General features: G+C 43.6%; 1 protein-coding gene across 1 annotated transcript in view; it reads right to left on the reverse strand.

Moving 5' to 3' along the window:
* nrxn3b (neurexin 3b) overlaps positions 1–26,739 on the reverse strand; it is a gene marked incomplete at both ends in the record, with an annotated part of 590,571 nt that overhangs the window by 432,738 nt on the left and 131,094 nt on the right. The gene's annotated exons all lie outside the window — the stretch shown is intronic.

Here is a 26,739-nt window from a genome sequence, read left to right on the forward strand (position 1 = left end):
TATCACAGAATAATAGTAATAAAAAAAAATATATATATATATGTATATATATATATATATATATATATATATATATATATATATATATATATATTCTTTTTTCATTGAGCCCAAAGCCCTACCCAGCCTGACTAATTAGCATACATTGTAGGCCCTACCCTACCCTAAATGTCAGGTCGGGTTCGGGTATGGTCGGGTTCGGGCAGAATTTGAGAACTCTAATTCTATGACGTCAGTCTCGTGTGACGTTAGTCTCGTATGACGTTAGTCTCGTGTGACGTTAGTCACGTGCTCTTACGGACAGGGATATAGGGACATACACACAAAGCCAGATGTAGGTGCAGTTAGCACCGCTCAGGTCCAAATCTGTAACTTTTTAGGATTCAAATTAATAAACTCATAACACAGCGCGAAAGAGTTTTTGCGTGACACTACACACTAGTATGGAAAAACACAAAGGGTTAGAATATCGATATAGGAGGTTTCTGCCTGACAGCAACGATATGCAAAAAAAGAAGTACGGCGGACAAAATACTGTATGCATAACATAACTCAATTTGTGGTTAAATGTGGAGGCTAGGGGGGTGGCAATTGCCTTCCCCCGGGACCCCAAGTCAGGGGCGTCACAAGGGGGGGTAAAGTGGGACTGAGTTACTAGGGCCCAAGGTGGAGGAGCCTTAATTATTTTATACTTTAGCTATTGAATAATAGCAGATACAAGCTCACAGCACGGCACCGAGTGCCGTGCTGCGAGCTCGTAGATCTGCTATTTTTGAAAAATCATGAAAATGTGTGCAAATCTTTGGGCCGTATACATATCATTTTGGGGGTCCTTCACATGAAAACGTTAGAGCACCACTGACTTAGAAACATATTTTTTTTTTTTTTTTTTTTAAACCATAAAAGGGTTTTAAATATTCAAAGACTTGCACACATTTTCACGATTTTATCAAAAACAGCAGATCTACAAGCTCACAGCGCGGCACTCGGTGCCACGCTGTGAGCTTGTATATCTGCTATTTTTCAACAGCTAAAGTACCCAGGGGGCCCAGAATTTGGTGCGACACCCCAGCCCCAAGCGATGCCCCCTAGCTGCTTTCCTAAAAGTTATTCGAGGACATGATAATGGAACAGTCTACCAGCTCTCCACCATGACAAAGAATAAATTATATATATAATATCTGCTTGGGGATTATGATTTCGCCGTCCGTTCAGCCGCAGGCCGATCGATAACATAATGGAAATGATGTTATAAAAGAGGAATTGACTGCCGCGGCTCTACGTGTCCCTCGTCTTAGCCTCTGTTATGGCTGTACTTTATTATGCTGCCCAGAGGGCGATCTGCACCGGGCCTCGCGGGTCCCATTCATAATGCAAGTGTGGGAGACCCCTAACGACTCCATAAAGTCCACGTCCTCCATCTCTCTCTGTTCCTGGAGAGCGTATCGATCTGGGCCCGGGAGGCAACGAGGAGAGCGACGGGGAAGAGGCGGGGCGTGCATGCTTGCACACAATGAGCACAGCACACGCATACAGTAGGCACACATATCGTCATTGTCAGGCACAAAGAAACCTTGTATCTCCAAGTTTCAAATGTTTTTTAATTCCGAAATTAAAGCCCTTCTTCATCATACAAAGAGTGTTGCACAAAAGTAGTGAAAATAGCAGATCTACAAGCACACAACGCCTCAGGTGTTGTGTGCTTGTAGATTAGCTATTTTCACCATTTAAAAAAAAACAGTAAGACTCCCTAATCGGGAAACACATACACAAACTTTAGAAGGCAATGGTAGCCAATCAGGAGTGAATATGGGAAATGGGACAGATCCATATGTTGATGACATGACTTTAGAGATACTGTGTACGGCTTTGCATGATTTTAGGGCAAAATCTGTAGGAGCAGTGTCCAAATCCAAAAAATTGTTTTGCAAGAATCAGCCTCATGGTGGCGCTAGAAGAGGGCCATGAGACAAATGAGGGGTCAAGCCAAGGAGTGTGCGTGCAAAGTTTGGCATGGATCGGGGCAACGGTGCCAGAGATATGAGCAAGGCAAAAGTGTGACATGACGTGAGACGGACATACTGACAGACTGACAGACAGACTGACAGCCGGTGGAGGTTTTGATAGTAACTGCGACCTGGCGGTCGCAATAATAATAACAAAGGAACGGTTTTGGACATGCAAGGTTTCCACCCGACAATGATGATAGCCTATGCACACATAAAAGGCACGCATGCATCCCGTACACTTTGAACAAACGTGTATTGCGTATACCTGCACATTGAGACACACACACACGCACAGAGACGTGCAGGCACGCACGTGCACACACGCAGACATACACACACACGCGCGCGTGCGCTCCTTCTCTAATCTACTTCAGATCAGTACTCATGTCCTCTCAGCTGTGGTCACAGCTGCTGCTGCTGGCAGCTGATGTAGCTGCAGCGTTAAAGCAGAGTACAGAGTGATTCCACGTACGCCACCAGGCTCCGCTCACAAAAACCTGCATGGAAACGTGGGAACGCTCACTCTGGCCAGAAGGCAGATGTATATAAATGCAAACAGACGCGTGTGCACAGGGGCGTCACACCAAATTCTGGGCCCTGGGTACAAGGATTCACTGAATGTTAACTATTGAAAAATAGCAGATAAGCTCACAGCGAGTGCCGCACTGCAAGCTTGTAGATCTGCTATTTTTGAAAACTCGTGAATGTTTCCATGTCAGTGGTGCTCAAACGTTTTCATGTCAAGGACCCTGAAGATGATATGTATTTGGCCACGGACCCCCATCTCAAAATATTTAGTTCCAGGGACCCCCCAGAAGCGAAATTTGAGTTACAAAATAATGTTCACTTAAAAAATAAATATATTCAAAGATTTGCACATATTTTCACGACTTAAAAAAAAATAGCAGATCTACAAGCTCGCAGCGCGCGCTGTGAGCCTGTATATCTGCTATTTTTCAATAGCTAAAGTTACTAGGGCCCCTCCACCTTGGGCCCTAGTAACTCAGTCCCACTCCCTCCCCCCCCCCCCCCCCCTCCCTTGTGTCACCCCTGTGTGTGCAACGCGCTGTGCTGTGAGCACGCGAGCACCCTCGCATACGCACAGACTAATTAATGCACACACAAGGCTCTATGCGCGCATACAAGCTGGACATGTCCCACGCGAGACATAAACAAAACAAGGCACATGCAATATACCAATATTTACCATGGCTGGGTCGATTTGACGATGGCCAGTTAGGTAAATATTGTTTGAAACTGGATAAGATGGGAGACAGGGCATGGATAAAAATGAATGATAACCAAAACCCTTATTGGAAATCATTATGATTACAAGAGCAGGCTTTTTACAGCGCAAGAGGGAATAAAAGACAGTAGCAGAGATGAAAGGTTGTCTATATATATTCAGGCAATTTTCCCTGGCTATAATGGAAGCTCTGGACATGAACCAGATTCATGCTTGTTAAAAACCCATTTAGAACGGGTACACATTTTGTGTATCATTATTTTATGCTTTAACTATTGAAAAATAGCAGATATACAAGCTCACAGCGCGGCACCGAGTGCCGCGCTGCGAGCTTGTAGATCTGCTATTTTTGAAAAATCGTGAAAATTTGAATTTTGACCCGATTCTATAAGTGTCTTTTGAATCCTTCTAAGATTTTTTGAAAAAAACCTGTGTTTCTATGTCAGCAATCTGGCCGGCCATCGTCAAAGAAAAGGTCCTTTTCACTTAAGCTCAGTTAGTCTGTTCTTGAGAGACTACTATGTCAGTGGTTCTCAAACCTTTTCATGTGAAGGACCCCCAAAATGATATTTATTTGGCCACAAACCCCCATCTCAAAATATTTAGTTCCAGGGACCCCCCAGAAGCAAAATTTGAGTTACAAATGTTCGCTTTGAAAATACATATATTCAAAGATTTGCACAAATTTTCACGCCTTTTTCAAAAATAGCAGATCTACAAGCTCGCAGCGCGGCACTCGGTGCCGCGCTGTGAGCTTGTATATCTGCTATTTTTCACTGGTTAAAGCATTCAATAATTTTAGGCCTAAATGGGTTAAATGTTGACAAAAGGCCCCTACTTCACACTTAATGATAGTCTACTTTGACAAGTACAATTTTAAAATATGTTCTTAAAGGAGACTTCAAAAGAGACTTCAAAATGTCACTCTGCGGCGGAAAACATCAATGCACTTGATGTACCTAACAAGCATTGTAAAAAAAAAAATGCAGATAAGTAATTTGATCAAGTTACCGCTGTGCTACAAAATGACTGGCACAGTACCACTTTGATCTGTGTTTCCGGTAGACATTTACTTTTATATGTCCAATGTAGTGTTGCATAAAACTTTAAAAAGTACGCTATACAGTGACAACATTTGCTGCAACTAATAATGATTACTTTCATAATCAATTAATTGATTTAGATTATTTTCAAATTACTCTTTGCGATTAATTGCTTCACCGTGAATGAAAGTGTGCAGGAATGCACTACTGCAGTATAAGATAATGTAAAGTATTATATCGTCGTTGTCGGGTGAAAACCTTGTATGTCCAAAACCGTTCGTTTTTCATTTTAAAAATGATTTAAACTAGTGAAAACAGCCGATATAAGCACACAACGCCTTGCGGTGGATCTGCTGTTTTCACTACCTTTGTGCAACGGCCTTGTACGATGAAGCAGGGCTTTACTTTGCGAAAGAACGTACACATTTGAAACTTAGAGATACAAGGTTTCCACCCGACAACGACGATATAGTACCTCTTGACCTAAAACTATATAGGGTTTAAGGTTCGGGCTAAGGTAATACTACAGTAATTGATTTGTCAACTGAAACCGTGCGCAGAGGGCAGTGGTAAAAGGATTACGGTAGAGGCCGTCTGTGCAAAATGAATGTTTCTATCAGTTGCCATGCCTCTGCAGAGGAAAAAATAAAATTAAACTTTAATGACTTTAATGATTAAAAGGACAGGGTGACATTTACATTTGGATTAGGGGGGAAAACACTGGCTGCTGCACATGCTGTGCTGAAAAACATAACCCATGACAATGTTCTTCTCAAAATGTCAAATATCCCCGCCCTCTCTCTTCTCTTCGCTCGCTCATCATTTAGGCCGCTCATTTCTCCTTATTTCTTTTTGTATCCACATGCATGTGCCTACAGTTCACCCATTAACATTCACCTATAGCGCCACCTAGCCTTCTATCTATAGAGCATTGCAGTGAGGTGTCGGAAGTAAACTGTCCCTTCATTGAGGACGGGGTGGGGCTTACACTGCGACACTCTATATGCTACTACTCTATGTGCTCCGATTAAACACTCTATACTTAGTAAACTTGACCTAAATTGGCTCTGTACTTGGTCTGCTCTTTTTTCCCTCTACATCAAATGTCTTTGCCGAAAATAACCTAATCTACAAGCTCACAACACGTGCATCTCATTGTGAGATCTTCTATTTTCAGGCTAACATTTCCCCCAGAATATGGGGATGCTATAGGATTCAACTTCATGCACTGTACAGCATGTTCCTTCTCACCTGTCTTTGATTCATCCTCTTGGAACTTAATCACATGAACCCTAGCGTCTCTATTCTGGGCAAGTCATTATAGTCAAACATTAAGCGGAATTATCAGATCTGCAAGCTCGCAGCATGTCGCGTTTGGAGCTTGTCGCTTTAGCACAGAGATTTGGAGTCGAGGGAAACAACAAGCCTTGCCGAGCCATGTGACTAATACTGTAGGGCAGGAACCTATTTCCTGTGTCTGAAGATACTCCCCCTGGGCATGTCTCAGAGGACTAACCCCCGATCCAACACTTGATGCTGAGTGTCAAGCAGGGAGGCATTGGGTCCCATTTTTATAGTCTTCGGTATGACCCGGCCAAGGAATGAAACCCCAACCTCCCAATCTCAGGGTCCCTAAACCACAAGCCCCCTGAGCAGGTAGAAGGAAACAAGACTATATCAATAATGGCGTAGCGTCATGTGGATGATATCTCAGACTTCATGTGGTCTATGACGATAGTCGTCTTATGACATACTGTGTCTTTGAAGTATGTCTCTATATTTGGGCAAGGTTTTAGGTTTGTTTCGAACGGCATTCAGTTCCTTACGATATCATCCATGCCAAAATATGGCCAACCCCAGCCTCATTGACAGTAATTTAAAAAGCAAAAGTTAAGTTATTTCAAAAAGTGTAGAACCTATGTGAACAAAGATTATTGGGATTCTGCGTTAGCCTAACAGTGTGCACAAGAAATATAGCGCTTATGGGCCCAGTGGTTTGATGCTGCAGACAGACAGATAGACAAACACACACAGACAGACAGACAGACAGACAGACAGACAGACAGACAGACAGACAGACAGACAGACAGACAGACAGACAGACAGACAAACCCTCTTACAGACCCCTGGTCACCCATGGGACAATCAAGTATATAGGGTTTAAAAAGTTATGGCTCATTTATGCTCAACATTAAATATGTAAAGTACATGTATACAAGCCTTCTGTTCACACTTTGTGTTCTGAAAAGCTTACGGATATGGACAAAACAGAGCAGCACCACTGGAAATGGTATGGACTAGTGTAGCCCCCCTTGAACTATCCAGTTCAAGTGTGACACCACAACATATCATATTTAACATTGTGGTATTCTGACAATACCTTGACATTTCTTCAAAACGGCATCATATCTCACACTGATTGCAATGGGTGGATGATAACTACATTATTACAGTATGTACCTGTATTCTGAATGAGCGCTTAAAAAAAATGCAGATCTAACATATTCTTTGAACATAAAAATAACTTAAAATGTACTTTTTTGGTGTGTCTTGGCACTTCGAAAATATACAGCTGTGGTGGTTTGGCAACCTTCTTTGATTTAAATAGGTATTACTTTTTTCTTTTCTTCTTTTTATTAGGGGAGAGGGGGTCATACATACACAGAGAGACAAAGAAAAAGAGAGAGCGCGCAAGAACAACTAAATGATGTTATTTGACTCCCAGATGGTAATAAATGATTCATGTTTTTATTGACTGCCTCGTAAATAAATATGAACTGCACAAAAAATAACTTGGCACCTATTGATTCACACCCATTACATGTGGCTTCTTTGTTGTCCACATCCCGATATATTTAATGACCTTAGAGACCACTGTCGTCTACAGTGCTGCCTCCGCTCCACTCTGTCTTAACAGGGACATTATAGAGTACACTACAGAGTAAAGTACTGACCTCAGACATTCGCTCGGTCACAGGAGTGTTTTTCCTCATTCAAATTCCCATAGACGATTTTTTACTTTTTTATGTCACACATGTACTGTATAAATCCCATTTAGGCCTAGAATTATTGAATGCTTTAACCAGTGAAAAATAGCAGATATACAAGCTCACAGCGCGGCACCGAGTGCCGCGCTGCGAGCTTGTAGATCTGCTATTTTTGAAAAAGTCATGAAAATGTGTGCAAATCTTTGAATATATGTGTTTTTAAAGCGAACGTTTATAACTCAAATTTTGCTTCTGGGGGTGGTCCCTGGAACTAAATATTTTGAGATGCGGGTCCGTGGCCAAATACATACATACATCATTTTGGGGGTCCTTCACATGAAAAAGTTTGAGAACCACTGTAGTCTATCAAGAACAGACTAACTGAGCTCCATTTAAGTGAAAAGTACCTTTTCTTTGACGATGGTTAGCCAGATTGCTGACATAGAAACATAGGTTTTTCAAAAAATCTTTTAAGGATTCAAAAGACACTTATAGAATCGGGTAAAAAATCAAATTTTCATGATTTTTCAAAAATAGCAGATCTACAAGCTCGCAGCGCGGCACTCGGTGCTGCGCTGTGAGCTTGTATATCTGCTATTTTTCAATAGTTAAAGCATAAAATAATGATACACAATATTAATGTGTACCCGTTCTAAATGGCATAATAACCGTGTTCGGAAAATACAATAAAAATGAATCAGGCTATTCTGTCGGGGAGGGAGGTGGCTCTGTGTCATTTACGACATACTGTAGTTCTATGTGATACTGTCTATTCTTGGAGGAAATAGATGTAAATTAATTCTGCGGCGGCAGCCGGATATAGCGCTGGAAAGTACAGCAGGAACTTGACCTTTCACCAACCAAATACCTCGGTAGGTCGGTTCACATTTTCTTTTCAGACCAAGTGAGAAGGTCATTCTGTCGCCGGTAAACGCACACGGTAACATTTTACTGTGCCAAACTGGAGAAATCTCACTTCACAATCACCCAGGGGCGTCACACCAAATTCTGGGCCCTGGGTACAAGGATTCACTGCGGGCCCCCCATGAATGTTAACTATTGAAAAATAGCAGATATACAAGCTCACAGCGTGCCGCGCTGCGAGCTTGTAGATCTGCTATTTTTGAAAAATTGTGAAAATGTGTGCAAGAAACCCATGTTTACATGTCAGTGATGCTCAAACCTTTTCATGTGAAGGACCCCCCAAAATGATATGAATTTGGCCACGGACCCCCCATCTCAAAATATTTAGTTCCAGGGGACCCCCCCCCCCCGGAAGCAAAATTTGAGTTACAAATGTTCGCTTAAAAAATACATATTCAAAGATTTGCATTTTCACGACTATTCAAAAAAAATAGCAGATCTACAAGCTCGCAGCGCGTCACTCGGTGCCGCACTGTGAGCTTGTATATCTGCTATTTTTCAATAGCTAAAGTTACTAGGGCCCCTCCACCTTGGGCCCCAGTAACTCAGTCCCACTTTCCTACCCCTTGTGACGCCCCTGCAATCACCCACACAACAGAACACTTTGCTCTGAACTCGACTTTAGCACGTCATGCTGTCCAAAAAAAAAAAAAAAAAAAAACATTACTTCAATTTCACGACATTTGTTATCAGTGTGTGCTTGATGAAACAACAAAAAGAAAAAACAGACATCCTGTATGGACAGACACACACATACAGTCAAATGTTGGAGCGGTAGGCACCGCTCAAAAACCCAGTGCAACACAACGTGACGCACATGTGCACCGGTGGCCAGAGGTATCAATTGGGTATGGCAAGGTATGGCAGCTGCCATACAGTACCTTGTGGCTACAGGAAAAGAAAAAAAATGTACTTTTTAAAATAAATTCATCATGCCTGTTGCTAAGGTATGGCAACATGAGTGGTGTCTTGCAAGACGCCAGTCATGTTGCCATACCTTCGCTTTTGCTGAACTGACGCCACTGCCGGTGGCGTCGATAGGCGGACGCACGCGTAATGTGAGATGCAGTCGTTAGTCATTTTTAAAGGATTTAGCATGGGGAAAATCAACTCTGTGACCCAGGGGGTAACGATAGTGACGTCAAGACAAGGAGATCATAAAAGAGTAAAGACGCTCTTTTATGATCTCCTTGTACCCTCGCTGAGCCCCCACCGCACCATCCATAAGTATACTCTCAGAGGGGTTTGGAACATTTTGATTTAGCCGCGTGCAGTGTTACAAAACGATTTGAAAGGATGTTGCTTTCCTGCATCCTTGCTGTAAGAACAGTTTACAGTTTAGGCATTTAGCAGACGCTTTTAATCCAAAGCGATTTACAGTAAGCAGTAAGCAAGATAATATGTCAGTACATTAAAAACTCTCTCCCAGCCATTTACAATAGGCTTGTGCGCCTATACTGCCAGGAATTTTATTAATTTCCAAGTTAGCTTTAATCTAACCCAACAGGGATCATATTGTTGTAGAATGTAGTACTAGTACTATCCACTAGAGTGTGCCCAACGATAATCTCCTAGAGTCTGGACTAGCGAGTGGACAGCAGTAGACCCATAATGGCGGCGCCCATTGGCGGCCATTATGTCTCCCGGTCCGCCGAACGGGAGCTATAAAACACGATCCGAACGTCGTGCGCACGCCATTTACACTCGTTTTTGCTCTTGAGTGACCAATCTGTCAGTCCAGCCATTTTTTTCCGAATGAAAATCGGTCTACATATGGTAAAGTTTGATAAGAAAAACGTCAACATTCAATGCTGTAAAAAGGCCCATTCTATGTTATGGCCGAACGACTTCCGGGTTACGTCATCGATGATGTCACTTCCTTCGAATATGTAACTTTAGCCTAAAATTAAGCTAGAAAGGTCATTTATAGCTCAAAAAATGTCAAAAAAATACCAAAATGATCAGAAAATGATCCCCAAGGCGACGTTTGGCGATCTGGCTGCCTCACCCTCCTCAAAATGGCGATGGAAGGCGATTTGGCTGTGAACTAGTTAACAACAATATAACAAATGCATAGGAATATCAATCTAGAAAAACAATAACATAGGTAGACCACGTACCTTACCATCAGTAAAAAAAAAAAAAAAAAAAAGTCTAAAACCTAAAAATGCTATCTAGCTTCATGTGTGGTCATCGAGGGAAGGGGAGTGTTACAGTAGTGCTATGGGTTTAGGTGGAGTCTGAAGAGGTGAGTCTTCAGTCCACGGCGGAAGCTAGGGAGTGAGTCTGTAGTTCTAAGTGCGACAGGGAGTTTATTCCACAGTTTGGGAGCCAGGAGGGCAAATTGTCTATAGGACGAGTGGATTTTTGTCCTGAGGGTTCTGTCAGCATCCCTGTGTTGGCTGATCTGAGTGAACGGGTGGCGTTGTAGGGGTTGATCAGGTTTTGGAGGTATGGAGGGGCCATACCTTTGGCTGCTTTAAACGTCAGCATGTGTTTTGTATTCAGTGCGGGCCGCAACCAGGAGCCAGTGGAGGGAGCGGAGAAGGGGGGAGACATGCAGGGGCGTCACAAGGGGTAGGAAAGTGGGACTGAGTTACTAGGGCCCAAGGTGGAGGGGCCCTAGTAACTTTATCTATTGAAAAATAGCAGATATACAAGCTCACAGCGCGGCACCGAGTGCCGCGCTGCGAGCTTGTAGATCTGCTATTTTTGAAAACTTGTGAAAATGTGTGAAAATCTTTGAATATAAATTAGGTATTTTTTAAGCGATCATTTCTAACTCAAATTTTGCTTCTGGGGGTCCCTGGAATTAAATATTTTGAGATCGGGGTCTGTGGCCAAATACATATCATCTTGGGGTCCTTGACATAGGTTTCTTGCACACATTTTTACAATTTTTCAAAAATAGCAGATATACAAGCTCGCAGCGCGGCACTCGGTGCCGCGCTGTGAGCTTGTATATCTGCTATTTTTCAATAGTTAACATTCATGGGGGGCCCGCAGTGAATCCTTGTTCCCAGGGCCCAGAATTTGGTGTGACGCCCCTGGAGACATGTGAGAATTTTGGCTGGTTGAAGACGAGTCGTGCCGTGGCATTTTAAGAAGGCTACTTTACTAGCGTATGCAGTGCAATCAGAGATTAATACAAAGCAGGGTTACACATATCCACAGATGCATCCAGAAGTACATATGGCAGTGGTTCTCAGCGTGAGGTCGGGGGACCCCCAAGTGGGTTCCAGCGGGTCCCCAGCCAAATTTGTTAATATTTTGCATCACAATCATTTTAACATAAATCTTCTCTTATGGGGGTGCCTGGCCAAGCCTTTTCATATGGGGGTCCACAGCCATATACATATCACTTTTGGGGGTCCTTGACATAAAAAAAAAAAATGCAGATAAGTAATTTGATCAAGTTACCGCTGTGCTACAAAATGACTGGTACAGTACCACTTTGATCTGTGTTTCCGGTATGTCCAATGTAGTGTTGCATAAAACTTTAAAAAGTACGCCATACAGTGATAACATTTGATGCAACTAATAATGATTACTTTCATAATCAATTAATTGATTTTGATTATTTTCAAATTACTCTTTGCGATTAATTGCTTCACCGTCCGTGAATGAAAGTGCGCAGGAATGCACTACTGCAGTATAAAATAATGTAAAGTGTTATATCGTCACTGTCGGGCAGAAACCTTGTATATCCAAGTTTCAAATTTGTATGTTTTTTCAGGGAGTAAAGCCCTGCTTCATCAGACAAGGCCGTCGCACAAAAGTAGTGAGAACAGCAGAAGTGTGGTACTTTGCTCACGCAGACAATTACACACTTAACACTAAGTGGGATGGAAGTGAATGAAACAGAAGTGAGCATTACGGAGGCAAAGTCAAAGAATCCGACACGTCAGCACTCGACAGCTCTGGGGCCCATAGCACAGCACAGCACCGCGCAGCCGTGACGGAGCGTGCACGGCCATGATGCAGGCCAGGGACGTGCAGAGAATGTTAGAGAGGCAGGGGCTGACATTTCTAAAAGGGACTTTTGGTGAAAATATAGAAAATAGCAGACCTCCCAGCTCACAACACACGTTGTGAGCTTGGAGGTCGGCTATTTTCGGTGCTTGATACCATACTGAACTATGCATAATCAAGTGAATACTGGAGATGTGGTGTAATGGCATGGATTTCTACACAGAGAGGGCAATTCTTTCAACATAATATGCGGCATTCAGGTTCAGGAGAGTTTGGACAAGGCAATTCTATTGAATGCTGCCTTCCGGTATATGGCATGGAAAGAGGGGCATTTGCATTTATTTCACCCCCCCCAAAAAATGCATTAATTATCTGGAGAGGGCACTTTTTACAGACGGATAAAAGGGCAGGGGCTCAAGCCCCCTTTGAGGTCTATGTGTGCACATGCCTGATGCAGGCAGCTGCCCACTGGCCCTCGTTCACCTGACCCTGTGTGAGCACCTGTCTGAACACATACTGTAGGAGAATGTGCACGGATGTTGAGTCAGGCTGATGTCACACATCCTCCCCTGAGGGGGCAAATGACTGAGGCCACAGAGCCATGCACGGAGAAACTGTGACACAGCCAGGGACGCGCCGCCGCACCTTTCACTGTTGGTACCTCAGAGAGAAGGGGATGCGTTCACTCAAGCTTAGGGATGGGAAGATATATACGCGATATTATGGTTTATCGCAATAAAAAACACTCACGATAATCGTATCGTGGAGATTTAATTTATCGTGATATTGTGCTCCGTCATGCACTGGCATCAATTCAATTCAACTTTTATTTGCCGAGCTGCATATCCGGCACCACTTAAACCCTCTTTAATTGGTAAAATGTACTTAGAATATACGAATTTGATACAGTCTTTTTTTCACTCTCTATCAAATGTCTTTGCCAAAAAATAGGCGATCTACAAGCTCACAACGCGTCGCATTGCGACGCGTTGTGAGCTTGTAGATCGGCAAATGTTCCACCCCAGGACAATGGATTTTGATTATCGCGATAATATCGTAAATCGCGATATCTTTTGTCACAATAATCGTGATATGACATTTTCATATCGTCCCATCCCTACTCAAGCTACCATCTCGCCATCGTCATCTCTCTCTCTCTCTCTGTCTCTCTCTGTCTGTCTGTCTGTCTGTCTGTCTGTCTGTCTGTCTGTCTGTCTGTCTGTCTGTATGTCTGTCTCTCTCCTCTCTCTCTCTTGCTCCTTAGAGAATAGATGCAAGCATTGAAACCCCCCTCTCCTTCTTTGTCTCATATCTGCTGGGTTCCTGGGCCAGACATGAGACTCACAGTCAGACAGGGAAGTACTGATGTGAACTGATGGGCCAATGCTCCATGGAATCATCTCCTATACTTATTATGTGGAGAGAAGGCTTCCAGCAGAGAGAGAGAGAGAGAGAGAGAGAGAGAGAGGGAGAGGGAGAGAGAGAAGAAGGAAGGCACACGGGGACCACATTTGCAGATCACACATAGATACACACATGGAGACAACAAAGGGGAAGTGAGACACGTAACCAGGGGACGTGCTAGCCATTGGGAAAAGCGGGGCAACTCCAGAACGGCCGGTTCATTCCCGGACGGTCCAGGCCGGCCATTAGGAAAAAAATGTAAATAAAATGTAGGCCTTTGTTCCATTTTGGGGGCTGGGCGGCCAACAAAGTAAATCGTCACTGTCGGGCAGAAACCTTGTATCTCCAAGTTTCAAATTTGTACATTTTTTCGCAAAGCAAAGCCCTGCTTCATCACACAAGGCCGTCGCACAAAAGTAGTGAAAACAGCAGATCGGCTGTTTTCACTAGTTTAAATCATTTTTAAAATGATAAACACAAAACAAACGGTTTTGGACATACAAGGTTTCCACCCGACAACGACGAAATATAACTCATGTAATTGTCCCACTGGCTTGTCACAAATCTTTGAGTAGCAGCAGCGCTATAGAGAGAGAGATCTCGCTCTATAGCGCACAATGAGGGCCTCTCCAACTCTTTTTCCCGGGCTGAATCAGGGGCCCAGCACGTCCCTGGAGACACGTAATGAAAGTGAAACGCGGACAACATGAATGAATAGATGGAGGCTTTGCAGGGAGAGTTCCCAGGGCCAGTCACGCGAGCAGCGCCTGCATGGTCGCTGGGTGGCGGCTGGCATCATGCCTGCCTAATGGGCCTTCGTATGACAAACAGTGCAGCATCACACAGTGCTGCGTAATTCCACTCTGCAGCCACACACGGTGAATCACTTCCATGATTCAGACCATAGACGACACTCTCACATGGAACCTCACAGAGGCCAAAGTATACGCCAGTATATTTTAAATGTAGGTACTTCTTACGTATGATTTGTATCTCCTTCCAATATAAACATGCTTTCATACATGCCAACAATTGCCCCTTTGAATTGAATTGAATGGAATGGAATGGAATGGAATGGAATGGAATGGAATTGAATTGAGAGAGATGGTGAGAAATGTGATTTGCTGTGTGAGAAAAGGAGCAGGGATGATTCAGACATCAAAGAGAGAGGAGTATGGCCGGAAGCTCTCAGTCAGAACATTAAAAGGTCATAGACAAGGTGACTTTCTTCCTGCCCATCACCCTTAAAGGACCTACACCATGAATTTTCACTTTTTCTATTTTAAAACCTTTTTTTGGGGTCCCACTGGCACCTTCTATCCTCACAAAGTCCTATTTCTGACCGTTGTGTCTTTCTCTGGTTTTGGGCAGACAGAGATGAAAAGCTTTCCACGGGTTCTCAGAACAGTGCTGTTCTGAGAGTTGATGCATGTGACGTCACACACGTCCCCCCCCCCCCCCCCCCCCCGCCCTTCGGGTAAAAACCAGAGCTACTCTTCTAAACCCAGCCCCTCATTTGTTTCTAATTTGCTTAGCCTCCACCTCCATCTGCAGCTGGCTTACTGTTCTGGGGCTGCTCACTCAGTGCTCTCACTCACTTTTATTCTATAAACATTTTTGCTATCAACATGTCCAAGGAGAAGTCTTAACGTTCCTGGATTGCACTATAAATGTGACGTTATAGACTGCGAGGACCCAAGCTTCGTCCCTTCTAACAAGGAAACAAAAGACCTATTTTTAATGATCCGAGGCCTTCTGAAGCCTGGGCCTAAATTTTCCGCGGTGGCCGGGTGGGAGCTCGCGGTGGCCGGGTGGGAGCTCGCGGTGGCCGGGTGGGAGCGAGCCGCGGAGCTCGCCGCGGTGGCCGGGTGGGAGCGAGCCGAGGTGGCCGAATCCACCGCGATTTCTTAACCAAGTATCTTAACCAAGTATCTTAACCAAGTATTTTGGTTAAGAAACCAAAATACTTGGTTTCTTAAAAAAGATAGATGATAGTGTTGAGCCGATCGAGGGGGCCGCCGGTGAACAAGAAGAGGAGGATGCTGCGGCAGCCCCGGTCGCGACAAGCAGCTCCGACCCGGTGGACAGAGTGGCGGTCCCGGCCGCGACAAGCAGCTCCGACCCGGTGGACAGAGCGGCGGCCCCGGTCGCGACAAGCAGCTCCGACCCGGTGGACAGAGCGGCGGTCCCGGCCGCGACAAGCAGCTCCGACCCGGTGGACAGAGCGGCGGTCCTGGCCGCGACAAGCAGCTCAAGCAGACAGCCCGCCTCTTCTGTCACTGTCCGCGGCTAGAGTGAGCTAAAACTCCCCGGTCCTCCCTTCACTCTCCCCGGCTATAGAGAGCTTAAACACGCCGCCTCTTCTATCACTGTCCCCGGCTAGAAAGAGCTCCACACCCCGCCTCTCCTCTCACTATCCACGGCTACACGCCGCCTCTTCTATCGCTGTCCCCGGCTATAGAGAGCTGGCCACCCCGCCTCTCCCTTCACTATCTCCGGCTAGAAAGAGCTCCACACCCCGCCTCTCCTCTCAATATCCACGGCTACACGCCGCCTCTTCTATCGCTGTCCCCGGCTATAGAGAGCTGGCCACCCCGCCTCTCCCTTCACTATCTCCGGCTAGAAAGAGCTCCACACCCCGCCTCTCCTCTCACTATCCACGGCTACACGGGGCCACTGCTGCCCGCTGCGCTGCAGATGAAAACGCTCCAACCAGGAGGAAGGGGATTTGACAGTAGGCTTATATCATACAACATAGGCCTACAGTAGGCTATAATCAGAGCTGAACCATTATCCTATTTTTTTATTGGCCCAATATTACATTATTTGTTGTCGACAACGTTGGAGAGGAGAGGAGGGGAGGGGGGAGGGGGAGGGTGGAAAACCCCCACTAGATGCGCTTTCAGGTGTGGCATGGAAAGAGGGCATTTGTATTTCTTTCACCATAGTAAAAACTGCATTCATGGTCTGGAGAAGGGGGTTCAAGGGGGCTCAAGCCCCCTTCGATGTCTATGTGCGCACGTGCCTGCGCGTGGGTACACGCGCGTGTGCGCTCTTGCGTACGTGTGTGTGTGTAGAGGAGAGAGTTGGCCTATTGTCCAGGCCTTGGCAGCGTCTCAGTGTTATTACTGTTCTTTGGGAGGATAAGAGACAGGTGGCAGGAAACCAAAGACAAGTCCCATCAGATTAACAGCAGTGCTGCGGTCTCACCACAGCCGTACAGGTCCACTTCTACACTCTACACAGTTCAATTAACACTCTGGGTTTGACTGGTGTGCTCCGTTATCTTTTCCAGACACTATATGGGACATTTGGCCGTCAACCAATGTGCCCCGCTGTTTGATGTATTCTCTTATTCTCTCGTCAGTGATATCATCCATATGTTGAATTTGTCCCAGATACCAGTTCTTATTACTGCGACTGTCAATGCCAACCTGCCCATCACCCCAAGACCCATGGGATTTCAGATACGAAATTGTTTTTTATTTATGTAGAGCGGGACTCTGTGTGTGTGTGTGTGTGTGTGTGTGTGTGTGTGTGTGTGTGTGTGTGTGTGTGTGTGTGGGGCCTTGGTGTGTGTGTGTGGGGCCTTGGTGTGGTATACCAAGGCTTTTCACACATGTCTGTGCATGCAATTTACTGCATGCGCACAGCGCGTTTGGAAAGATCCAATATAATATATTGGATCTTTCCAAATCCGTGAGCCTGGTATAGCCGATATCATTGATATATTATATCAATGATATCGGCTATACCAGGCTCACGGATAGCGCGAGCCCCAGATACGCATGCTGTAAAAATAGGATTGGCGTTTTGTACACACACTCCTCAGGTCTCCCGCACGAATACTCCCTCCTTGGTGTAGCCAGGTCTGTTTGAGCTAACTTATTAGAAATCAGCAAATCACCCCGTTTATACGGAGATGAGCAATATTCAAAGAGAGAGGAAGAATTATCGCCAGAAAATGACATAAATAATTCAGGTCTACCAGGTAAAAATAAATTCAATAGGTTGATATAATATAGAAATATTTAATAACGAATAACTTAAGTTTTAAAAATATATAGTGGAGTTAGGGATGGGACAATACCCGATATTGTCCGACACACTCACGATAATCGTATTGTGGAGATTTAATTTATCGTGATATCGTCCTCCGTCATGCACTGGGATCAATTCACCTTTTATTTGCTGAGCTGGATATCCGGTACCACTTAAACCCTCTATAGTAGTTCAAATATAATAATATACGTACTTGATACAGTCTTTTTTCCACTCTTTAACAAAATAATGTCTTTGCCAAAAAATTGCCAATTTGCAAGCTCAGCGTAGCAGACGGCGCTTGTAGATCGGCAATTTTTTGGCAAATGTTCCGCCCCCAGGATAATGGATGTTGGGGATATTTTGATTATCGCGATAATATCGTAAATCGCTATTTCTTTGGTCATAATAATCAAGATATGACATTTTCAAATCATCCCATCTCTAAGTGGAGTAGAAGTAAAAGTAAGCCTACATAATATCTGAAATACTCCAGTAAAGTAAAAATACCTTGAAATCATACTCAAGTACAGTACTTGAGTAAATGTGTAAGCAATTTACCCCGAGTGAGAGGACATTATGCTCTGATAATGTCCTGTGTTAGGGTGTTATCGGACGAGGCGAAGCCGAGTCCGATAACACCCTAACACAGGACATTATCAGAGCATAATGTCCGACCCCGAGTGGTAAATAGCTTTTCTACCACTTTTTCCCTTATACATGAAAGAAAACACATAGTTGTAACTTGCAAGGATCTTAAGTTACAATCATTATTGCCTATAAAACTTCCGCGAGACAGCAGATAGTTCCACCAACAACATCTTCTACTCACCAACAGATGGCGCCAACTCCATACTAATCCATGCGTCTAGCTTACAGCTAAGCTAACGTCAGTTAGAAGTACCGTTCCGGCCGTAAATAGAGGCTGTTCGCTTCCAGAAAGGCATAGGTTCAGAGAAAAGGGGCTTTAAAGTTGGCGGATTGCATTGGATCCAAATAAATCGGCGACTATAGCATGCACGTTAGTGAACATAGGACCGTTGCCACGGTCATTTGTTGGTTGGGGGAAAGGTGTTCCGACTACCTCCTGAAGTCCCCGGATGTACACTGAGGCTCATTGATCTCGGACAAGTCCTCACACAACTTTGCGGCAGTAGTTCTCTCATAACCTCCGGAATTTAGCCAATCAGAATCCAGTATTTGAACACGTGACTCGAAAAAGTGGTAGAAACTTAGTTAATTTCCACCATGCGCTGACCAAATGGACAAGTGGTGTAACAAGGCTCCAAGCAGTCCGTCTCGCAGGCAGCACACACTGTCCCACCGCACCGCAGGGTGTAATCTAACCACCTCCGCCATTTATTGCTTGGTGCAGCAGCAGTCTTTGCACTCATTTCATATTGCCAATGTAATAACAGTCACAGTGTGCTCAAGTTACCCCTTTCACTTCAGCAGAACATGCAGCTCTCTCTGCCAGACACAGGTCATAGCGACCCAGAGAACGTAACAAAATGCACGGTAAAAAAGAAACCAATTTGTTAATTGAACTCTGATGGTGTACAAAATGGAATCAAACTGACTCTTATTCGGCAGTGGTGGAAACTAACTACAGGTAAGTATTCAAGTAACTAACTACTCAAGTAAGTACATTTCTGAGGTATTTTGTATTTATTTACTGGAGTATTTCCGTTTTCAATACTTTTACTTCTACTCCACAAAACCTACACTACATGCACATACAGTATTGTACCTTACACTTCTACAAGCATTTGAAAACTTTAGTTAATAGTTATTTTGTAGATTTGAATTATTATTACATAACATACTTTATACAGTATACTACAGCTTTATACTTTGAAAATGGCATCATGATGAGACGCGTTGTGAGTAAAGTTTAAGTGTATCGAGGGTATTTACACATTTCTAAAGTGACACTTTAAGGACTTTTTAAGACCTCTATAGTGTGTGCCAGCGGCTACGTCATTGTAGTCCTTAGTGGCCATTTCTTGGGTAAAAACACGGGTGTTTCAATTGTTTGATTGCATAGAACTAATGCTACAGTCTAATCAGAACACCTGTGTAAAGCCCTTTGCACACAGGCGCACGGATAAAACGGACAATATAATTTTTTGAAAAGAAAACAATGATTCTCTATGACCTCATGGCATGCACACCGACTCCGAATTAGCCGTGCGACGAGTGGCTGCCGCCGTGCGTTTTTCTCTCGATCGAAACCAGTTCGATTCGTGCGTCTTATCGCATGCGGTAAAAAACTCATCACTCCTTTTATGACTCCTTTTTGGATCCGCAGCGCCGATTCCGCACAGCCTTGCACACCAAATCCAATGCGTTTTATTCATGCCGCAAACGAAAAAAACGCAACTGTCCTGTGTGCAAAGGGCTTAAGGCTGTGTTTACCCAAGAAATAGCCGCTCTTAGAACTACATTTGGCACACCCTATAATGACTACCGTAATTAAACAATGGCCAAATTGTCAAATATCAGAGACAGAAATTGTGAAAATAGCAGATCTGCATGCTCACAATGCCTCGCGTTGCGAGGCATTGTGAGCATGCAGATCTGCTATTTTCACAATAGAACCATGTTATACAAAATGTAATGCCTCAACTCTTAGTGCTCGTCAGGGTGGGGGGTCCCCAGTGAAAATGTGATTATTTTGGGGGTCGCGGCCTGAAAAGGTTGAGAACCACTGGCTTAAGGGTCCGTTTGGTTCCACTGTACACCGTCAGAGTTAATTGAAGGCCATGGATTTGACTGTGTACGCAGCATTTCAGGTGGTGTCCGCCGGACAAAGCCTCAGTAATCACGATGCGCACGGAACACAGCTGGGAACGAGGACGTTTGTCCTGGATTACTGACCGCTGTCTCATTCCCACGCCCATCTCTGATCTATAATCCCACACTTCTCTTCACTACACACACCCTGACTCCTCCTGAGGGTGCATTTTAACACAGAAAGAAGGTTTCCTTTTCTTTTTTTTCTTTTTTTTTACGCCGCGGCAGGGATAACCAAGAGTCTGGCCGTCTATAAGAGGGTCGGACTGTGTGTGTGTGTCTGTCTGTCTGTCTGTCTGTCTGTCTGTCTGTCTGTCTGTCTGTCTGTCTGTCTGTCTGTCTGTATTTCCAGAGCTAATATTACAAATCGCATTTCTTGTGCATGCTGCCAAGATATCCACAAATTTCCAACGTCCCTTCGTGCATTGCGCAGAAGGCGTTCGGCATTTCCGGCGTCGCAGCTACAACAAGTTCACAGCGGTTGCATCTGCTACGCGACGTGAGCTTGTATGTCTGCTGTTAACCGGATGTGTCCCACAAATAATTATACAGTAATTTCTGGCAGAAACAGGTGGATAGCCCACAGATTTACTTCCACTATTTTCCACGTTTGTATGCTTTTTGAAATGTTTAACCTACATTATATACTGTAATTGAAGTCACTCTGGTTGTGCTGAAACCTTGACCGAATTTGCAGCCAGACATTATAGATTTGATTTTGATGTCATATAGACCAATGTTTCTCAGGCTTTTCTGGATCTGGGCCCACTCGAAAATCACAAAAGCGTTCACGGCCCACCCATCTCTGTCAGATGGGTGGGTCGCCTGCATTTTCAGAGCATGTGGATAGCACAAAGAAAACTCTTTTTCTTCTCCAATGTTTTAAAGCATACATGGGCAACTGGCGGCCCCCACCTCCACTTAATGCAGCCCGCAGGTTAATACCGGAATACTGATATATTATTGATTTCAGCTGTTATAATTCCAAACATGACCTGCTTTAATTCCGTCAGTCTATATTAGTAGCTTAATGATTAGTATAGTAGTATTAAAATGTCTTCTTTTATGTCCAATGTATTTGTATTTAGGTTCATAAAGTTAACATGAGTATATAACTAAATGTGTTTGAAATTAAATCAAAATGTTACATTTCAGGATTCCAATTAAAAAATAAAACAAATAATTCAGGATTCCAATTCAAAAGAAACAAAAATAGCCGATCTACCAGCTCAAAACACATCGCAGCACGATGCGTTTTGAGCTTATAGATCTGCTATTTTTGCTTCTTTTGTATGAGATACTAGAATGACAAAGTACGTAGGACGTAGCAATATGCAATGTGGCCCTCTGGAGTGAAGGTGGAAATATAGTGGCCCTCGCCATCATCAAAGTTGCCCACCCCTGTTTTAAAGTATTTCTTTTTATGTTATATTATGATTCAAATCTAAGTGTTTTGCCACTTATTTTGGGGCCCACTTGCCCACCTATAAGGTCGTACGGTGCCAGGCCTAAGCTACCGGTATATAGTGGGGAATGAGAAATTCCAAGGGTAACTGGTCAACTGGTGACACACAAAATGTGAGCTTTGGGGGAATATTTGAAAAGAGGTTAGAAGATTAGACATTTTTTTGCACTACTGAATATCAGCAGCCTGGCGGGAAATAAACTTGGACCCAAGCTGTTCCCTAGCAACACAATTCCACTGACACGGTCTATAAATAAACAAAAGAATTAGCCTGAACTGGCCTGCGTCATCATCACAGAAGAGGTTCAATCCATTATCATGTATGCGGGGCTAAAGGCAGAGGGTGCACTCCTACAGCCAATCCCAATTCAGGGCAGCAGTCAGGGGTCAAAACGGCCTCCATTTTGACTGGCTCTTTTAACAACGCGAGGCAGGGGAGAGGCAGGCGATTCGAGGATTAAGCTGTGGACTGAATTATAAGCGGAATTCTTTATCTCTAGCCAAAGTAGGTTTGTGAAGCTGGTGCAGAGAAAGAAAAGTTAGAAGTAAAAGTATTGGAGATTGGAAACACTCAAGTAAAGTACAAATACCTCAAAAGTGTACTTAAGTACAGTACTTGAGTAAATGTACTTAGTTACTTTACACCACTGCACGCACACGCACACAAGCACGCACGCACACCCGCACGCACGCACACAAAATAGACGAACGACAAGCAGCGAACACATACATGCACACGGTGTCAAATACTGCAAATGCCCATATGCCGTTTTCCGGTGGAAACCTTCAACCTTGTATGTCCAAAACCATTTGTTTCGTATTTCTATTTATAATTTTTAAAATGATTTAAACTAGTGAAAACAGCCGATCTACAAGCACACAACGCCTCGCACCGCGAGGCGTTGTGTGCTTGTAGATCGGCTGTTTTCACTACTTTTGTGCAACGGCCTTGTGTGATGAAGCAGTGCTTTACTTTGCGAAAAAATATACCAATTTGAAACTTCTCTGCAGAGAAAGAAAAGTTAAGTACGGATAAACAGCTATAGGAACAATATACTCTAGACTAGAGGTTATAGTGAAAGGCCATAAATATGAATAAGGATTATAAATATATGACTCTACATTAATCTATGTATGTACAAGGCAGTTGTGATAGATGATCTTATTAACACTGGACATTTATGGCCAAATGTAGGCTCAGCTATAAGGGAGATAATGGTCTATAGTGTCTAACATGATCCGAACGGGCCTTCATTATAGTGCCATAAATGCAGATGTTCTGCATGTGTTAGCGGAGGGCTTAATGAAATTTGATAGCGAGCCAAGGTCATTAAACTCACGTGTGAATGTACTCCTAGTACGTGCACATAATATAACACGCACACAAGCACGCGTGCACGCACGCACACACACACACACGCAGTGGTGGAAAAAGTACTGCCATTTTTTACTTGAGTAAAAGTATCAATACTGCAATGTAGAAATACTCAGTTACAAGTAAAAATCCAGAATTCAAAATGTACTTGAGTAAAATTACAAATGTATTGGCATCAAAATGTACTTAAAGTATCATAAGTAAATTGTAGATCGGCCATTTTCAAATAGCCAAGATATGAAATAGGGCTAAAGTGAATTAATGTATGTTTTATAATATCATCATTTACATCTGCAATGTAACTAGTGGCTAACGTTTTCAAATAAATGTAGTGGAGTAAAAGCACAATATTTGGATCCGAGATGTAGTGGCGTAGAAGTAAAAGTATTGGAAATTGGAAATACTCAAGTAAAGTACAGATACCTCAAAATTTTACTTAAGTACAGTGCTTAAGTAAATGTACTTAGTTACTTTACACCCGTGGTTCTCAACCTTTTCAGGCCGCGACCCCCAAAATAATCATATTTTAACTGGGGACCCCCACCCTGCACAAGCACTTGGAATTGTAGGAGTTGGCATTACATTTTGTTTGACTCGATCTATTCCGTTGTGAAAATATTAGATCTACATGCTCACAACGCCTCGCAAAGCGAGGCGTTGTGAGCATGTAGATCTGCTATTTTCACAATTTCTGCCTCTAATATTTGAAAATTTGACCAATGTTTGACCAGAGGTACTAAAAGGGTCTTTAAAGTCCTTAAATTGTCACTTTAGAAATGTGCAAATACCCTCTATACACTTATACTGTATGTTGGTCTGTTTACTATTGAGTGAGAAAACAATGTTAACATTTAGATAAACATCTGGGGACCCCCCCAAAATAATGTGGGGACCCCTCTGGGGTTCCCGACCCACAGGTTGAGAACCACTGCTTTACACCACTGCAGTGCACACACGCACAAAACAGACAGGCAAACAGAACGACGACAAGCAGCGAACACACACACACACGTGCACACGGTGTCAAATACTGCAAATGCCCATAATACATAAAAGACAACACTTATTGACTCCGAGGCAGCTAGCTACCCAACGCGCACCGAGAACCTAGACTGTAAATAACACAGAGGCACTTAAGAGTCCAATAAAAAATACAATGCTAATTTCCAAGGCTTTGACTAGGCCCGGCGTAATCGATCCATTTCTCTCTCCACACCTCTTTATTCTTTAACAAGTCCTCAGAGTCAGGGGGTCAGCATTTTATTAGCATCACAGGCTGCGGAATGAGCCATGGTGGGGCCAAGTATAAATAACAGGCCATTTAATCCATTCAGAACGGGTACACATTATTGTGTATTATTATTTCATGCTTTGACTATTGAAAAATAGCAGATATACAAGCTCACAGCGCGGCACCGAGTGCCGCGCTGCGAGCTTGTAGATCTGCTATTTTTGAAAAATCGCGAAAATTTGAATTTTGACCCAATTCTATAAGTGTCTTTTGAATCCTTCAAAGGTTTTTTTTAAAAACCTATGTTTCTATGTCAGCAATCTGGCCAGCAGTCGTCAAAGAAAAGGTCCTTTTCACTCAACTGGAGCTCAGCTAGTCTGTTCTTGAGAGACTACTGTGTCAGTGGTGCTCAAACTTTTTCATGTGAAGGACCCCCAAAATTATATGTATTTGGCCACGGACCCCCATCTCAAAATATTTAGTTCCAGGGTCCACCCAGAAGCAAAATTTGAGTTACAAACGTTCGCTTTAAAAATACATACGATTTGCACACATTTTCACGACTTTTTCAAAAATAGCAGATCTACAAGCTCGCAGCGCGGAACTCGGTGCCGCGCTGTGAGCTTGTATATCTGCAATTTTTCAATAGTTAAAGCATTCAATAATGATACACAATAATGTGTACCCGTTCTAAATGGGTTAATATACTTTTTGGCTTTTGCTCGCAAACCAAAAGGAGCCTGTAAATGCATTATGAATGTCTGAAAAGTACAACAAAGCCTTTACCATTTGTGTACCCAGGCAAAATATTTCTTTCAGATCGTCGCCCTCTGGGAGGCATTTTCGGCGGTGCACTCAGGCTGATGCAGCAAATTACATGTGACAGAGGCAATTTGGGGTATTTTCTCACACTACAACTGCAGCGAGCATTATGAATTAGATTAGAAGGGGGGTGAAAGTCTGTACTTCCTCTTTCCTTGCAAAGTCAGCAGCTTTAATTGATAATGCAATTACTATTAGTTTTATTAGTTTTTTTTTTGGTTTTCACTGTTCCCCCACATTTTTTCATATCTAACACACTCAGACTCCTATTAAATTGTGTATGTGTGTGTGTGTGTGTGTGTGTGTGTGTGTGTGTGTGTGTGTGTGTAGGGGGGGGGGGGGGTGTACAAAGTCAAATGCTCAGTGTTAACACAACACACACTCGGTTAAATTAACAATCACAGTTTTGCAGTTTATATAGTTTAACACTCGCACAAGTCATGATAACAGGAGGAAGTGTGTGTGTGTGTGTGTGTGTGTGTGTGTGTGCGTGTGTGCGCGCGCGTGTGCGCGCATGTGTGTGTGTGTGTGTGTGTGTGTGTGTGTGTGTGTGTGTGTGTGTGTGTGTGTGTGTGTGTGTGTGTGTGTGTGTGTGTGTGCGTGTGCGCATGCGTGCGACGCCGACCATTATACAACTAGTAGTTCCGACGAAGCAATCTGATTGGTTGAAATAGCTCTCTACCCGTGTGAATACCGAGCACTACCACATGGGTCTCATCAAACAAGGATACCGTATCAGCTGCTCCTATCGAATATCTTTTTTAAGGGCAACAGTTGTATGATCGCAATCACTCAAGGGTGTGGGTTAAGAGATTATTGTACCTTCTGCGCTGCCTACGAGCACCCGCCCTTCGGGCTCGTGCCTGCGGCAACGCAGGCGGTACAATAATCACGTTAACCCACACCCTCTCGTGTAATATTGCTTATAAGTACACCACAGGGGTCTTATTTCCTACCTCTTTGCAGGGGAAAAGTCAACAAGTCGACTCAGTTGACTTCATTACACAAGTCGACTCCCACCAGAGAAAGTAAAAAAAAAAAAAAAAATCGTCTATTTTCACGAATTCTGCCTCTAATGTTTGACAATTTGGCCAATGTTTAATTTGTCATTTTAGAGGTATTAAAGTCCTTAAATTGGCACCTTAGAAATGTGAAGATACCCTCTATACACTCAAACGTGTAATGTTGGTTTGTTTACAGCTGAGTGAGAAAACAATGTTTCACATTAAGTTAATCATCTGAGGACCCCCCAAAATAATTGAGGGGTCGTGTGTGATGTGATGACGTCAAACAAACGATAAAGTCGACTTCAACTCAAGTCGTTAACTCATATGCTGCTATTTTAAACATAGGCTGAACTGTTTTTCTGCCAAATTGTCCTTACCTTTTAACGTGGGCACGTGCACGCATAGTGCATGATCTGT

The sequence above is a fragment of the Nannobrachium achirus genome (assembly GCF_963921795.1).
Source record: "Nannobrachium achirus genome assembly, chromosome: 16".
Lineage (NCBI taxonomy): Eukaryota > Metazoa > Chordata > Actinopteri > Myctophiformes > Myctophidae > Nannobrachium > Nannobrachium achirus.